General features: G+C 44.8%; 1 protein-coding gene across 3 annotated transcripts in view; it reads left to right on the top strand.

The window, feature by feature from the left end:
• The first annotated feature begins 3,231 nt into the window (after nt 1–3,231).
• Nucleotides 3,232–16,381, top strand: part of lpar1 (lysophosphatidic acid receptor 1) — a 108,803-nt gene continuing 95,653 nt past the window's right edge. The window contains exon 1 of one of the 3 annotated variants that reach the window (XM_059974822.1): nt 3,232–3,759. The gene's annotated coding sequence lies outside the window, so the exon portion shown is untranslated. Of the gene's footprint in view, nt 3,760–4,772; nt 4,900–16,381 lie in introns of those variants that run through there. The other 2 variants (XM_059974820.1, XM_059974821.1) reach the window with 2 other exon arrangements.

Here is a 16,381-nt window from a genome sequence, read left to right as displayed (position 1 = left end):
GAACAGAGGCATAGTGGCCGAGCTGGGTCGGGGGCTGGCCCCTATAGACCAGTTCTCCAATCAGTCCTGCTCTCCAGTGCTCATTCAACAAAGACGAGCTGGATTGCCTTTGATAGTAGCTGACCCAGTGAAAGATGAGGAACAGCTGCTTGCTTGTTCTTGCAGAAATGTGATTTCAGGACAACATCCCACGCACCATCAATCTTCTAGCCATGCCATTCAGTGACTCTACGTGCTGTATTTACTGCACATACAGAGATCTGCACTTTTGCCCTGGAGGAACAATGTATTGTTCAGCTGTATACATGAATATGGTTAAATGGCAATTAAACGAACTTATTCTCCCAAATCATTCACCATTTTCTTCCCATCTCTCTCAATCTTCTATTCTCCTTTTTCCCCCTTGCTCCACTTTCCCCATTCCTACCTCTATGCTTCCCAATTCTCATTCACAAATTTCCCCTCTCTACCTCCTCCAGATCTCCCACATTTTTCCATTTCATTCCTTTCCTTTCTCCATTCCCAAACTCCCTATTCCCCGCTTCCCTATTCTCCCACTCCCCTTTCTCCCCATTCTCCTCCTCTCTCTTTCCTGACCTTCCTCTCCCCCTACATCTCCCTTCACCATCCCTCTTCACCATCCCCTCCTTTGAGACAGAAGAACTGGTTAAGTGCTGTCACAACATCCTGAGACTCAACGTCAGCAAGACTCAGGAGCCGACTGTGAACTTCTGATGGGGGAATGTCAGGAGAACAGGCACCAGTCCTCACTGAGGAGTTAACAGTGGAAGTGATGAGTAGCTTTAAGCTCCTGGGTGTCACCATCTCAGAGACCTGTCCTGGGCCCAATACATTGCTGCATTCACAAAGAAGACTTGTTCAGGAGATTGAAGAAACATGGCACGTCATGAAAGACCCTTGCTAATCTCTATAAATGTATAATGGAGAGCATTCTAACTGGTTACATCTCAGCCTGGTATGCAGCGTCCAATGCACAGGGTCACAGAGGGATGTAGACTCAGGCAGCCCTGTCATGGGCACTGCCCTCCCCACCAAAAGGGCATCTTCAAGAAGTGGTATCTAAAGGACATGGCATTTTCACCATATACACTCTTTTTGTTATTATCATCAGGGAAGATAACAACAGGAGCTTGAAGGCCCACACTCAACAATACAAGAACAGATTTTTCCCTTCTGTCACAGACTTCAGTGTACTCCATGAGCACCACCGTGATATTTATATATTTTGTAATTTTTAGTAATTTTGTCTTTGCACTGTACTGATGCTGCAAACAAACTTCAAGCCATACAAGACAGCAATAATAAATCTGATTCTGTTTCTCACCCTCCACTCCCCTTCCCCTCTGCACAGCCTCCAATGACCTCCCTCCCCTCCGCTTTTGCTCCCACTTCCTCTACCCCCTCCCACTGCCATCCCTTTCTTCTCCTCCCCTTCCACCCATCCCCTCATCTTCCACCTCCTCTCTTATCCACTCTCTCCATCCCACCTTCTGCTTGCCCCTCCCTCACTCCCCACCCTTTCCTTCTCACCCTCTCCATTCCTAACCTCTTCCTCCCTGACCCCATTCATCTCCCACTTCCTTCTACACCCTCCTTCCCCTTTCTCTTCACCAGCCTTCATCCTCTATTTCCCCCTCCTTCTACATCCTCCCCTCACCTCTTCTCTCTCCTTCCATTTCAACTCCGCTTTCCTATCCCCTCCTTCTACAACCTCCCCCTTCACTCTCCATGTTCCCCCTCCTGTATCTCCTTCCTTCTTCTCCTACTCCTCCCTCTCTCCTCCACTACCCTCTTCCCCAACCGCCTTTCTCATTTCCCCTCCCTTTCCACTCCTATGCCCTCCCTCCTAACTCTCTCTCCTTCCACCCTTCCCTCACATCTCCTACTTACCCGTTTTTCTCTCATTTCTATCTCGTCCCCTCCACCTTCACTCCATCCTTCCATCCCTGTCTCTCTTCCTGTCCCTACCATTCTTCACCCTTCATCCCTCATCACCTCCACTCCTCTTCCTCCTACTCATTTCTTTCCATACCTTCTCCCTCCTTCCCACCCACTTTACCCTTTTTCTCTTTCTCCCTTCCCTTCCTTCATCTCCTTCCCCCTCACCATCCTTTCCACCTGCCCCTTCTTCTAATCCTCCTACCCAGCTCTTGTCTTTCCCTCACTCCCTATACACACTTTCCTTTCCTCCATTGTCCTCCTCTTTCCATCCATCTTCTCCCTCCTTCCTTCTCACATCTTCTCTTCCCTCTCTCTACATCCCTACCACACCTTCCCTTCCTTTCTCCCCTTCCCTACCACCCCCTTTCCTTTCCCCATTCCTCCCATCTTTCCTCCCTCCCCCTTCTCTACCTCCCTTCCCCTTCTTTTCCCCATTTACTTCACTCTTCACTACAACTCCCACCCTCCTCCATCATTTCCCCTCCCCTTTCACTTTCCTCTCCCCTCCACCTCCTCTTCTCTCACCCCCTCTTCCCTTCCCCTTCACATCCCATCTCCCTCCCCTCCCCTATCCCTCCCCTCCACACCCTCTTCACTTTACTCCCCCTCCCCTCTTCACTTCCCATCCCCTGTCCCTTACTTCATCTCCCCTCTCCCAATCCCTCTCCACATCCTTTCTCCCTCCATTTCCCTCCCCTGTGCACTTCCCCCTCACCTCACCCCCTTCACTTCCCCTTCCCTCCCCCTCATCCCTCCCCTCCACACCCTACCCAACTTCACTCCCCTCCCTTTCACTTCCCCACCCGTCCCCTACCTCACTTCCCCTCACCTTCTTCATTTCCCCCACCCCTAATTCACTTCCCACCTCCCCTTCCCCCTCTTCACTCCCCCATTTCCCTCTTCTTTCCCCCTCCACTCCCCAGCCCCTCCCCCTCCCCTTCACTTCCCCCTCCCCTCCCCCTCCCCTTCACTTCCCCCTCCCCTCCCCCTCCCCTTCACTTCCCCCTCCCCTTCCCTCTCCACATCCCCTCCCCCTCCCCTCTTCCCCCACCCCCTTCTTTTCCCCTTCCACTCCCCCTCTCTCATCTTCACTACTACTTCCCCCTCCTCTCTTCACTTTCCCCTCCCCTCTCTACCTCTGCACTTCCCTCACCCCACTCCCCCTTGCCTCTCCACATCCCCTTCCCCATCCCTGCCCCCTCTTTTCTCTCTCCCAACTTACCCCTCTCTCTCTTCGCTTTCCGCGCTCCCACCATCCCCCTCTTCAGCTCCCCGTTCATTCCACCTTTCCCTCTGCCCCTCTCGCCGGCCGGCCGGCCGCGGAAGGGTGCTGAGGAAATGTGTTTGTAATTAAAGCCGAGCCTGCCGGCGGCACGCGGCTGACGTCAGCTCCAGGGCTGCGCTGCCGACCGAGCCGAGCCGAGCGGGGCAGAGCAGCACAACTCAGCACGCCGTGTGGGGCAGGGGAGTCAAGTCAACGAGTGGAGGGGCAAGGGAGTTACTGCCGAAAGACCCTGAAATCTGAACGGCTGGCGAAAGTGCGCTGGAGTACTTTAAACAGACTGCTAGGAGACGGTCACCTCTGTGAAGCCACTTCTGAAAGTCCCACAAGAACGAGAATAGCCACTTTCTAAAAGTTCTTTTTCTCGGTGTGTGAAGATGATATTTCATCGGCTTGTATTGAGGCTGCAGAACTGCATGTTGGATTGAGTTATTCATTTGCAATCAGAGGAACAAAATTGGTTGGAAAAACTACTCAACTGAACAGAGTTCAAAGCAGCAGGAGACTGACCCAAGGTACCTGCAGAAGATTGGAGATCTGTTTTTAATATTTATTGCCAAGTACTTTTTGTAATTTCGAGTTCGAGGTTTTTCCTGTATAGTTCCTTTATTTCACTAGTAACTGGAATGATTTATGTTGACAAAGTTAGTTTGGTTTCTTCGCTTTTTCTGACTTTTAATACCTGCGCGGTTGGCAATTTGACTTAGTTTGTAAAAAGATTTGAAACAAAGGATTGGATTTGCAATTTTTGTTTTAGGATTTTGGACTGATACTGGGCTGCACATGGAGTGGGAAAGGTGGGTTTAACACGGTGTAGTTAGCTGTTACTGTGGCTCAGAATTGTCCCAGTCCACCTTTTGGTCGGGTTGTGAGGAAATTAAACGCCCCCATTGAATGCTTGACTATCAAGTCAAACAACACTTCGTGGAAGGGTCACTGGGGACTGTAACTTTCAGGCAATCCTTATGGGATGTCTCGTGTGTGTGTGTGTGGGGGGGGGGGATAATAGGTGCCGTCTGTTATACCGCGTCAGTATTAAATTGTGGACGATTTGCGGTCGAATTTCTATAACCCTCTCTGCCGGTGTTCCATCAGCGCTGACCCTCTCTCTCCCTACCCAATCTAACCCGAGCAAAACTAAGCGTGCAGATTTGCAAGTTTAATGAAACGGCTTCCATCTAGCTTAAGTGTATGTTTCTGTATCTTCGTGTGTGTGTGTGTGTGTGGGGGGGGGGTCACTAAACATAGGTGATCCTTTAATTTGGAAGCTTCACCTGTAAATGGAGTGGGAGGCGATAGTATCTTTTCGCTCAGTTTAGTTCTATTCATTTCTGGAATGTCTTGATACTCTTCCCCACCCCGCCCTGTATCATTAAGGTCCTGTAATACTCTGCGTGGACCGGTCTGGGCACACAAGGTATTTGAACGAATCTGTCCTTTGACTTCAGTAGGACCTTGGAGGAGTTGCAAACCACGGCGTTAAGAGGTGCTTTTTGCTTGCAGTCCTCTGGTTCGGAGGCACTGGAGCGGGTTCGCCATTCACACAGCGCGTTAACGTATTGAGAGAAATCCCGAGCCTGGTTTAAATGTTCACAATGAATGCTTTTTACGAAGTACCGCCGCACAGAGGTCAGGTGGTGAAGTTGTAACTAGAGGTACGAGAGTAGGTGGCAATGAATGACTGTGAGCCGTACTTTCTTAAATCAGCGCTGCTCTTTCAAACAGTGCTCAGTGTTGTTTGGGAGAGTTGGCATTCTGTCACACGCACTTTCCGAACCACTTTTGCGGTCTGAACTCTAAGAAGAAAAATCCGTAATTACTTAATGACACAACAATCTGATTACCAGGAAAATCATCTCGCTGTTCGGCGTTGAGGATTAAATTTATTCTAATAATGGTACGATAGGACCGCAGTGACCAAGGTGGTCGCTGTCCATGCGTTTGACATGCATTCATGATGATGTCATGCCCTGGGAGGGTTCGTTATAAATGGATTCATTAAATCGTAGGGACTAAAGAACTATTTGGTCCTTTGTGCCTGTGACCACTATTTGTGTGGTGTCAGATTAGTTCCACTCCTCTACCCCACCCGTCCGCTGCCAACCAAAAACAAAGCTAATTAATTCCTCTTCATACTCATACCACAGAAATTTATCGGCTGCAAAATTTTGAGGATAGTTTTTAATCCGCTGCCCTAACCTCTCCCCCTTTCACACCTCCACTGGGAGTGTGTGTGTCGCCTTTGAAATGCTCACTCTTTTCAAAGTGCTATGGAAATGAAGGTTATTTTAATAAGGACTCGGGACTTGATTTGTTAAGACGCTGAAATTTGTCACGCGAAAATAAGACATACAATGAACTGCGTAATCCTGGAGTGTAGACCCTAGGAACATGGGTTTCCATTTGGTTTGGTGTGATAATTCACTGCTTTACGAAGCTGTCTTGTGATCTCAGCAGGAGCACTGACTTGGTGAACACGTGGGTGGCACTTTGTACAACTTAATTGGCAGCTATTTAAATTCTTACTTGACTGTCACATCTCTTTTTAAACGAAGTGTCATTAACAGAAATGCCACAGTGCGAAATTGCAATGGTGGCAACTTTCAAGCTCTTCTGAGAAAGGCAATTTTTCTACTTGCAACTAACTGTATGTTATCTAAGTAATTCTTCATGCAGATGTATAATTATTCTTCAATGTGTCTTAAAGAGATGGGGAATATTGCTGTCTTGAGCTAGAGATCATTTTTGACCCCTATACAAGAGTTTAGAATTGTGGGTTGTACCTGGCATTGATCTGATCAATCCCTTAACTGTATGTATTCCACAACTGTGTTTATCTTGCCCAGACGTTGAAGTCATGTCTCAGTATTCTGGAGTTCAATAACATTTGGTGTTGCATTGAGGAGTCCTTTGCCTGAAATGCAGCTGATGACATTGGGTAGCTGGCTATGATAGAGATGGAACATTCAGCTGTGCATCCCGTAACTGATCTTAAACTTTTAAATCTTGTTATATTAACCACGCCCCTATAGTCTTCATTTAAATTAATGTAGTCTGCAGTTGGTGTAATCTGTCACAGACTGGGAAGTTTTTAAACTCCTTCATCCCTTGCCAAGCTGGTCTCTCTGAAGTTCAGCAATGGACAAAACTGATAAATTAGGTGTTTTGGGATAACTGGATTTAACCGTGCATGTGTGAATGACCCAGACTGCAAAGCCCTTGTGGTTGTTTCCATTGTAGCCCAGGACAGCATTTGGCAAGTTTGGGTCTAATCCTAAATCATGATTATAAATAATGGCACAGCCTTTAGGCAGTAATGCTTCCTCCTGGTCTTACATTTTGTAGATGCTGTGTCTTGGCAGAGTATCCATTATTTGCGATATTGTTTATTTGAGAAGTCTTACAATTTTTTCCTGGTCTGCATCTGAAAATGAAAACTTTGAAGTACAATGGGACACTGAAGAGGGAAGTGGAATTTTATTTTGTTCATACCTTTTAGACCTCAGTCATTTCAAACCTGATTTTTCAACCTCTAATATATTTTGAATGTGTGGTTATTGTTATGCAAAGATTTGAATTTGACCAAAACTTGTTTGAGGAATAAGTATTGTTCAGAGTAGCTCATGTTTGAATTGTGCTGTGGCTGTTTAACCCATGGGGTTGGGTACAATCTCTCATTGGGGGGGGGAAGTGTCATATTTGACTATTGCTTGCCCACAGTGCTGCACTGATTTACCAGCCTTTCCAATGTATCCAAACCACTGATGTGGCTTGATATAGGGCAAGGGTGTTACCAGCAAACCATGGCTGATGTATGAAGCAGCAACCATAAAGAGCTCGATGTAGGGAGGGCTGCATCTTTCTATTTAATATCCTAATGTGGCACAGCTGAATTTCATAATTACCATTTTATAATTACTCAAATTGCTAACCTGATTCTGACTGGGTCATTGATGAAGTGATCATAAAATCTTGGAGACTTTTCTGAAGGACTTAGAAGTGATCGTGATTGCTGTCAATTTGACGTGGCTGCCACATAGTTAAACATCTGCAAGAGCAAAGTCTAGTGGAATTAAAATGTCAAAAACTGCAGCAGCAATTCATCAAGACTTCAATAGCACCTCCACTACCTGCACTATCATTGTATAAGTCTTAGACTATCTTGAAAAGAACACTTTCTTGTTGTGTCACTGGGCTAAATTCATAGAATCTTGTGGTATTGGAGTAGTTTCATGGATTGCATTACCTCAAGGGGAAAAAAGTGGCTTATTATCAACTCAGGTTAATAAATGGTACTTAATTACATTGGAAATCTTTCACTGTAAGGTATACGCATCCAAATGCTATCTTTGAATGAAATGTAATGCTTATTTTGTGCATTAAGTAATCTCAATTTCATTTTGAACATTGTGTGAGCATAGAGATAATAAGAAATAGAAATGGCTGTTGGATATATGGTCCCTGTCGGTTCCACTATTTAACAAGTTCATTGGCATTGAGAAAGATCAGCATTTTCCTGCTCTGTCCCCAGATCCCTTAATTACTGTGATATCCAGAAAAATCAGTTGACCTGCTTTGAATACAATCGATGACTGAACTTTAACCATTCTTGGGTAGTGAATTCCAAAGATTCATTGTTCTTTGAAGAAATATGTAATTTCAGTCCTGATTAGCTTATCATTTATTTTTAGACTGTGACCTCTACTGGAGTCTAGAAATATATTCCCAGTCAAGCCTTTTAACCCTTTGCAATGTCATTCCTCATTCTTTTAAGCTATAAAGAAAAGAAAGCTCGGCTTCTCAATCATTATTCGTATGTCAAACCTGCCGTCTGAGGCAGCAGTCTAGTGAATCTTCATTCTGCTTTCTCTAACAAATATAGCTAATGAGACCAAAATTTTATGACCCTCATGAAGATTCTATACAATTATAGTAAAATGTCTTTACTCTTCCAATAAAAGGTTAACAGAAATACAACACCATGTTAATTACTTGCTTCACCTGCACGTTTGCTTTTGGGGACTTGTGTACAAGGTTACCTGGTTCAATTTGAATGTCAGGGATACCCACTAGAGGAGGAAGCGTTCTCCACACCTTTGTATGTCAGTTCCCATTTTACTGCACCGTGTCACCCCACTCTTGGAGTTTGGAATGTGCTAGTCAGCAACACTAGATGGTGTATGATTCTTTCTGCTTCTAGACAACTAGCTTTCAAGCAGACCACTGGGCCCTTCTCATCTGTAAACTGTTGTCAGCGGCAACTGATGACTGTCAGTGTGAATCACTGGGGATAGCTAATGGAGTCCTGTGTTAATAAAGTGCCAGGACAGATACAAATGCATCACTGCATCCCTTCTGTCCTGCAGCTGGCGAGCGACATTCCTATCCCCACTGCAGCATCAAGTGCAATTTTCTCCACTGTTTCGCCCACCAGAATCACATCCTGTGACTCCTATTTGGTTTCCTGAAGACTGAGCGGTAGAAATGAATGAACGTGGGTATTAACAAATCTGTAATATCGTCGCGTGGTGTTTGGGTAGTGTTATGATGCTGAAGCACAGGTTTATTCAATTACTGGTGTCTTGAAAGCCGGCTAAATGTGCACAAACCTGCATTTTAAGCTGTGTGATGAATGCAGTTCTAATGTAAATATTATAATTAATGCAAGTCTGTGGGTTGGGGAATAGCCGGCTTCTGGAAATCAACAGTAAGCTGTAATTTTCTCCTTTTGGCAGGGTTATTCTTTTGGAAAATGGCAGCTGTAATTTTCCTCAAATAATCGCTACTTTGTATTTTGGCTCTATGAATTGTCTCATTATGTATATCTATATCTGGACATTCATCCTGCCTGTTGTTACTCTAATGCTATTGGTACATTTTAATGCATAATCCATTCCCATTATTTGTTGGCAAATCCATCCCAATGTTGTGCTTAAGAATTAATATCTTTCATCCTTTTGATGATGAACCAATGGTATTATAGGAGAGATACTACCACGGATAGAAGATTAGCTGATTGACGGGATGCAAAGGATCGGAATAAAGGGGGCCTATTCTGTTTCCACAGTAGTCGGATTGGGACCGCTTCTTTTCACGATACGTGTCAATGATTTGGGTGACAGAATTGATGGCTCTGTGACCAAGTTTGTAGACAGTTACAAAGATAAGTCGGGGAGGCAGGTAGTGCTGAGGAAGCAGGGAGTCTGCAGATAGACTTGAACAGATTGGGAGAATGGGCAAAGAAAAGGCAGATGGAAAATGGTGTCGGGAAGCGTGTGGCAATTGCACTTAGGTAGAAGGAATAAAGCCTTAGACTGTTTTCTAAACAGGAAGAAAATTCGAAATTCAGAGGTGCAAAGGGATTTGGGTGTCCCTGTGCAGGATTCCCAATGGCAAGAAAGGCAAATACATGTTAGTATTCATTTCAAGAGGACTAGAACATAAGAGCAAGAATGTGATGCTGAGGCTTTATAAGGAATTGTTCTGACTGTACATGGAGTATTGTGAGCTGTTTTGGGCTTTTCAAAGAAAAGATGTGCTGTTATTGAAGAGGTTCCAGAGGAGGTTCAGAAGAATGATTCTGGGAATGAAAGGGTTATTGTATGAGGAGGCTTTGATAGCTCTGCGCCTGTACTTCTATACTTGCTGGAATTTAGAAGAATGAGGTGGTGGGATCTCATTAATATGATTTAAATATTGAAAGGCCTAGACAGAGTGTATATAGAGAGGTTTTTTTTACCTATAGTGGATGAGTCTAAGACCAGAGGGCACAGCCTCAGAATAGAGGGACATGCATTTAGAACAGAGATGAGCAGGAATTTCTTCAGCTAGAGTGTGGTTAAACTATGGTGTTCATTGCCATGGACAGCTGTGGAGGCCAAATCATTGTGTATACTTAAGGCAGAAGTTGATAGGTTCTTGGTTAGTCAGGGTGTCAAAAGTTACGGGGAGAAGGCAGGAGAATGGGGTTGAGAGGGATTATAAATCAATCATGTGGGAATGGTGGAGCTGGTTTGATGGGCCGAGTGGCCTAATTCTGTTCTTGCATCTTATGGTCTTATGTAATCACTTCAAGCTTGCATTTCTGTAGTGATTTTCATAAGCTCAGCATTTCCCAAAGTATAACAGCCAAGCAGGGTTTTGGAAGTGTAGGAAATGCAATGGTGTAGGACCAGCAAGCTGGTGAAATAATAACCATGAGGAGCATTGCAAGGATCGTTAGTTAGGTAATAAATATTGGCCAGGATGCCAGGGTGATCCTCCTTGAGATAAATGACTTTGATTGCTTCCATCTTCCTCTCGGGCTCTTTGCTTCATTGTCTTATCCCAACGGCAACACTTCCAGTGGTAAGCATTGGGTTGATTTTGAATTGGTCTTTCTCATTTGGAATTAAGTCCCTTTTAACTATGGCTGTTCTAGTTTAGACTTGCTATTAACGTTCAGCTAGGCAAAGGAGTGATGAGCTTAAGTTCCTGCGGTGGTAATTTCTTCTCCTCTTCCCCCCCTTCCCCCCCCCCCGAACAGTATTTTCTTGCCCTTTTTGACTTTTTCCAACCTGGTTGCCCCTAATGGTGACATGTTCCTTGAAGATGCTGACACACCCAGGGATCTGTTTCCGTCACACTGATGTACAGTCATTGTCAGTGAGTGTGGAAAGGCAAGCCTACTGCAGAATCTGTCAGTGAGAAACAAGTAACCATCTGTTGCCGATGTATGTACAATAATGATGGGAATTGCTCGCAGGAACTCTGTTTTTGCTGATTTCCATGTTTCATGAATACGGATCTGTTAAAAGCTTTTTTTAGGCTTTATTTTTAGTGCTAAAGTAAATACGAGGACAAAAAAATCAATGTGAGGGATCTCTGAGCGGGGGAATTGACAGCAGAACTGTTGGCCAAGTTCAAGAGAAATTATCCAATGGAGATTACAGCCAGAATGTGTACCAAGTTAAAAGCAACAGGCAATACCCCCTTCCCCACCTAAGAACTGAGCCAGACTGTTCCAAATCTGGTGTCTTTATTGCCCCCTTAATACCTATGGGTCCATGTGCAGCTTTTCCCCATTTCAACTGTCTTACCTGCTGTGGGATGTGACTGTTCCGATGCGTCTCAGACTGACATTTCTGTAAGTGAAATGCAGTCATCAGACGTTCTAGTGGCCTTGTCCCAAATCACCCTTTCCCTTGTCCCTTGTACTTGTGGATCTAAAATGATTTTGGTGACTCAAAGCTCTGTTTATAATCCCAATGCCTCTTTATTCCTGTCTTTCCTCATGTCCGAATTCCCTTCTTGCCCTTTATTTGCTTCCCTCCAAATGTAGCTTCATCCTCCCCTAATTTAATCATTCTTTGTCTCTGCAGTTGATTTGCGAAGGTGACCGACCCACTTTGTGTAAAAAGGATTAGTCTAGTTATGTACAAGGGATGGCATGGGTGAGATGAGCCAAAGGCCTTTTTCTGCCCTAACCTGGGAAATCCTTTTATTAAATCTACTTTCCCCACCCCCCTTTCAAAGTCTGTGTATGTTCAACACATGTGATGAATTGTCTTGATATCTTCTAATACATAAATTCTTGTGAATTGGTCTGGAAGGCTCAACTGCTTTTTAAGTGCAAAATAAATGGATACTCTTGTTAAATGTGTGAATATCAAATTTGCTACTAGAAGGAATGGTTGAGATGAATTGTAATGTATTTAAATCAGTTAGATGAGTGTGCAAGATAAGTAGCATAAGAACAGTACACTGCTGGAGTTAAATAAACAAGGACTGTTGAATGGAATATAAACACTGGTATGGGTCTGGGCTGGGTGGTTTGATTTTTGTGCTGTCAGTTCTAGGTAATTCCATAAAATCATGGCAATTCAAAACTGATTTAATGCACAACATGTGGTATTATGTTCTGTAACTTCAAAACATTAAACTAATTCAAAAGAGGACTTAAAAGTCCAAAATACGGGTCTAGCATTGAGTTTATTTTAAATGAGGTGCACGTATATCACATGGTAGCATGATGATGTATGTAATTGACATATTTTACATACATTTGTGATTATTTAAATGAGCAAGAATGCTTATTTAAACAAAAATATGTATATCTCAAATATTTGAATCTTTAAAATATTATTGAAACATTAAATACACAACATGTGGCATGGAATGATTTAAACGGTTTGTTATAGTCACAATGTAATACAGCTGGAAAGCAGGTTCTTTTGGCCCAACGCTTCCATGCCAAGCAGAGTGCCCACCAAGCTAATTACATTTGCCTGTGTTTGGCTCAAATCCTTCTGGCCCTGTCATATCCACATACTTATCCATATGTCTTTTGAATGTTTTTATTTTACCTTCCTCAACCACTTACTCTGGTAGCTCATTTCATATAAGCAGCACCCTCTGTGAAGAAGTTGCCCTTCAGGTTCCTTGGAAATCTTTCACCACTTGCTTTAAACCTGTGCCCTCTAGTCTGTAGTTTCCCTTCTCTGAGCAAGGAACTGTGTGCTCATTTTATCTATATCCCTCATAATTACACCTCTAAGGTCACCCCTCAATCTCTTTTGCTTCATGGAGCAATTTCCTAGCTTGCTCAACCTCTACCAATAACTTAAGGCCCTCGAATCCAGCAGTATCCCTGTAAATCTTGCTGTTTAATGATGCCTTTCCTATAATGGAACAACTAAAATCTATACACAATAACTGTACAAGTCACTGTGATCTTCAATTTTTAATTGAATGTTAATATAAATTTGTGAGTTTACATTTATATACTTTGCATATATATTTATATTATTGTTTAGCTGCTATTCTGCTCTTTTGATTGTTGAATATATGAGATATAATGGCAGTTTTGCATCTTGCAAACAGTCTGTTTGATGTGTGACTTGTGTTGGTCTTTGATTGATAACTGTGTTTATCAAGGGACTATGTGTGTGGTTATTTTAACAGGGAACTGCTGACCTTAATCCAAATTTAACTAAGAGTGACAGACCAGTGTTAACATGGTAAAAGAAGTACTCTTTTTAGAATAAATTGGAGAGTTTTGTTTTTAACCAATTCATGCAGGCATGCAAGAATATGTCAGAACTTTGGGTGTTTTCTCCAAGTCTGGGGGATGAAATCAATTTAGTTTTTACTTCAGCAACAAAACTCAGGAATTATTCAAGGCAATTGGTGAAAAACTATTTTGTTGATTATGCAGATTTGTGATTAAGACTAGCAGAAGCTTCATCAGGCCTGTATACCTGGTGAAGCATTAAAATTGACTAGTCTCGAAGACTATATGCACACAATGCTGGAGGAACTCAGCAGGCCAGGCAGCGTCTATGGGGGGGATTAAAAAGTACAGTCGAGGTTTTGTGCCGAGACCCTTCATCAGGACTGGAGGGAAAAGAGATGAGGAGTCAGAGTTAGAAAGGTGGGGGAGAGGAAAGGAAGAAACACAAGGTGATAGGTGAAATTGGGAGGAGGGGTGAGGTGAAGTAGGGAGCTTGGAAGTTGATATGTGGAAGATGTACAGGGCTAGAGAAGGGAGAATCTGATAGGAGAGGACAGAAGGTCACCAAAGAAAAAGTGTGGGAGGAGCACCAGAGGGAGGTGACGGGCAGGTAAGAAGATCAAGGTGAGAGAGGGAAAAGGGAATGGGGGAATGGTGAAGGAAGAAGGGTATTACCAGAAGTTCAAGAAATCAATGTTCATGCCATCAGGTTGGCAGCAACCCAGATGGAATATAAAGTGTTGTTCCTCCAACCTGAGAGTGGCCTCATCACGTTAGTAGAGGTGGCCATGGATTGATGTGCTGGAATGGGAAGTGAAATTAAAATGAGTGGCCACTGGGGGATCCCGCTTTTTCTGGTGGACTGAACGTAGGTGCTCGGCGAAGTGGTCTCCCAATCTACATAGGGTCTCAGCAAGGTACTGGAAGCCACACAGGGAGCACCAGTTACAGTAGATGACCCCAACAGACTCGCAGGTGAAATGTTGCCTCAGCTGGAAGGACTGTTTGGGATCCTAAGTGGTAGTGAGGGAGGAGGCATAGGGGCAGGTGTAGCACTTGTTTCTCTTGCAAGGAGGGAGATCAGTGGGGAGGGGTGAATGGATCACGGAGTCACGTAGGGAATGATCCCTGCGGAAAGCAGAAAGTGAGAAGGAGGGAAAGATGTGCTTGGTGTTGGGGTCCCATTGGAGATGGAGGAAGTTATGAAGAATAATGTGCTGGACGTGGAGGCTGAGGACAAGAGGACGCTATCCCTGTTGTGGTGGCGGGAGAATGGGCTGAGTGCAGACGTGCAGAATGGAAGAGATGTGGTTGAGGACAGCATTGATAGTGGAGGAGGGGAAGCCCCGTTCATTGAAGGAGGAGGACATCTCTGGAATGAGAGCGGATGGAGGGATTGAGAGAAGGGGTGGCATTTTTACAAGTGACAAGGTGGGAAGCAGTATAGTCCAGGTAGCTGTGAGAGTCGGTGGGTTTACAATGGACATCTTGTAGATGAACTGACTTCAGCGATAGAAACAGATCAAGAAAGGGGAGGGGGTTGTCGGAAATGGACCAGGAAATTTTGAGGGCAGGGTGGAAGTTGGAGGCAAAGTTGATGAAGTCATTGAGCTTTGCACGGATGCAGGATGCAGTCGTCGATGTAATGCAGGGAATGGGGAGTGACACCAGTGTATGCTTGGAACATAGACTGTTCCACGTAGCAGACAAAAAGGCAGTCATAGCTGGGACCCATGCGAGAGCCCATGGCTGCACCTTTTGTTTGAAGGAAGTAGGAGGAGCCAAAGGAGGAATTTTTGAGTGAGGACAAGTTCATCCTGTCAGACAGGAATGAAGGGGAACTGATTCCCCTTTCCCCTCTTCCCCCTTTCCCCCCTTTCCCCCCTTTCCCCCCTTTCCCCCCTTTCCCCCTTTCCCCCCTTCCCCCCTTTCCCCCCTTTCCCCCCTCTCCCCCCTTTCCCCCCTCTCCCCCCTTCCCCCCTTCCCCCCTTCCCCCCTTCCCCCCTTCCCCCCTTCCCCCCTTCCCCCCTTCCCCCCTTCCCCCCTTCCCCCTTCCCCCTTCCCCCTTCCCCCCTTCCCCCCTTCCCCCCTTCCCCCCTTCCCCCCTTCCCCCCTTCCCCCCTTCCCCCCTTCCCCCCTTCCCCCCTTCCCCCCTTCCCCCCTTCCCCCCTTCCCCCCTTCCCCCCTTCCCCCCTTCCCCCCTTCCCCCCTTCCCCCCCATCACATCCCTCTGGTGTTCCTTCCCCTCTTTCTTCCATGGCCTTCAGTTCTATCAGATTCCCCCTTCTCCAGCCCTGTACCTCTTTCGCCAGTCAGCTTCCCAGTTCTTTACTTCACCCCTCCCCCCATCTGGTTTCACCTTCACTTTGTATTTCTTCCTCCCCACTCCCCCACCTTCTAACGCTGACTCCTCAGCTTTGCTTCTCCTGCTGAAAGGTCTAAGCCTGAAACATTGACTGTTCTCTTTTCCAGGCCTGCTGAGTTCCCTCAACATTTTGTGTGTGTTGCTTGGATTCCCAGCATTTGCAGATTTTCTGTTTGTGACTAAGCCTAACTTGTTAACTTTGGTGCAGTTCTTACAACTGGTTCGGCAGTGTAGTCATTTGAACTAGTTAACTGTTGCAATTTGAAGTTTTATGCTAAATAACATTGTAAGATAAATTTTGCCTCTGGTATGGATGCAGAAATCAGGTAAGCGTGCTTGTGTTTAAACCGGTTGAGATATGATTGTACAAAGTACTTGAAAGCGAATCTCCATGTGTGATGTTGTTCTTACTATGTATTTTGTTTCTTGTTCTAGCCCGAAACCTTGAGCAATTGTTTCAACTTCTGCCCTGCTTGCATACTTTCTCAATAACTTGGACTTTATCCTGACCAAATCATCAGTAACCTCAAAAACCACATGGCTCAGGCAATAGCAAGCACTTTGTTCATGCGGTTTACTTTTCTTTGCAGTCAGCATGGGGGGCTCAGTAAAACCACTTCCTGTCACTAGTCTAAAATAGTTGGGAGTAGGCGTTTATTAAGCAGTTAGTAGACACTAGTGTAAATGGAATAGGTGTATGTGAAGATGTAATTAAGAATAGGGTGTTTAGTGCTTCAAATGAAGCACAGTCATAAAACTGTGTTTCCAGGTCAATGGGCTT

This window comes from Hypanus sabinus, chromosome 7 (genome assembly GCF_030144855.1).
Source record: "Hypanus sabinus isolate sHypSab1 chromosome 7, sHypSab1.hap1, whole genome shotgun sequence".
Lineage (NCBI taxonomy): Eukaryota > Metazoa > Chordata > Chondrichthyes > Myliobatiformes > Dasyatidae > Hypanus > Hypanus sabinus.
This window is presented reverse-complemented; position numbering and strand designations above follow the sequence as displayed.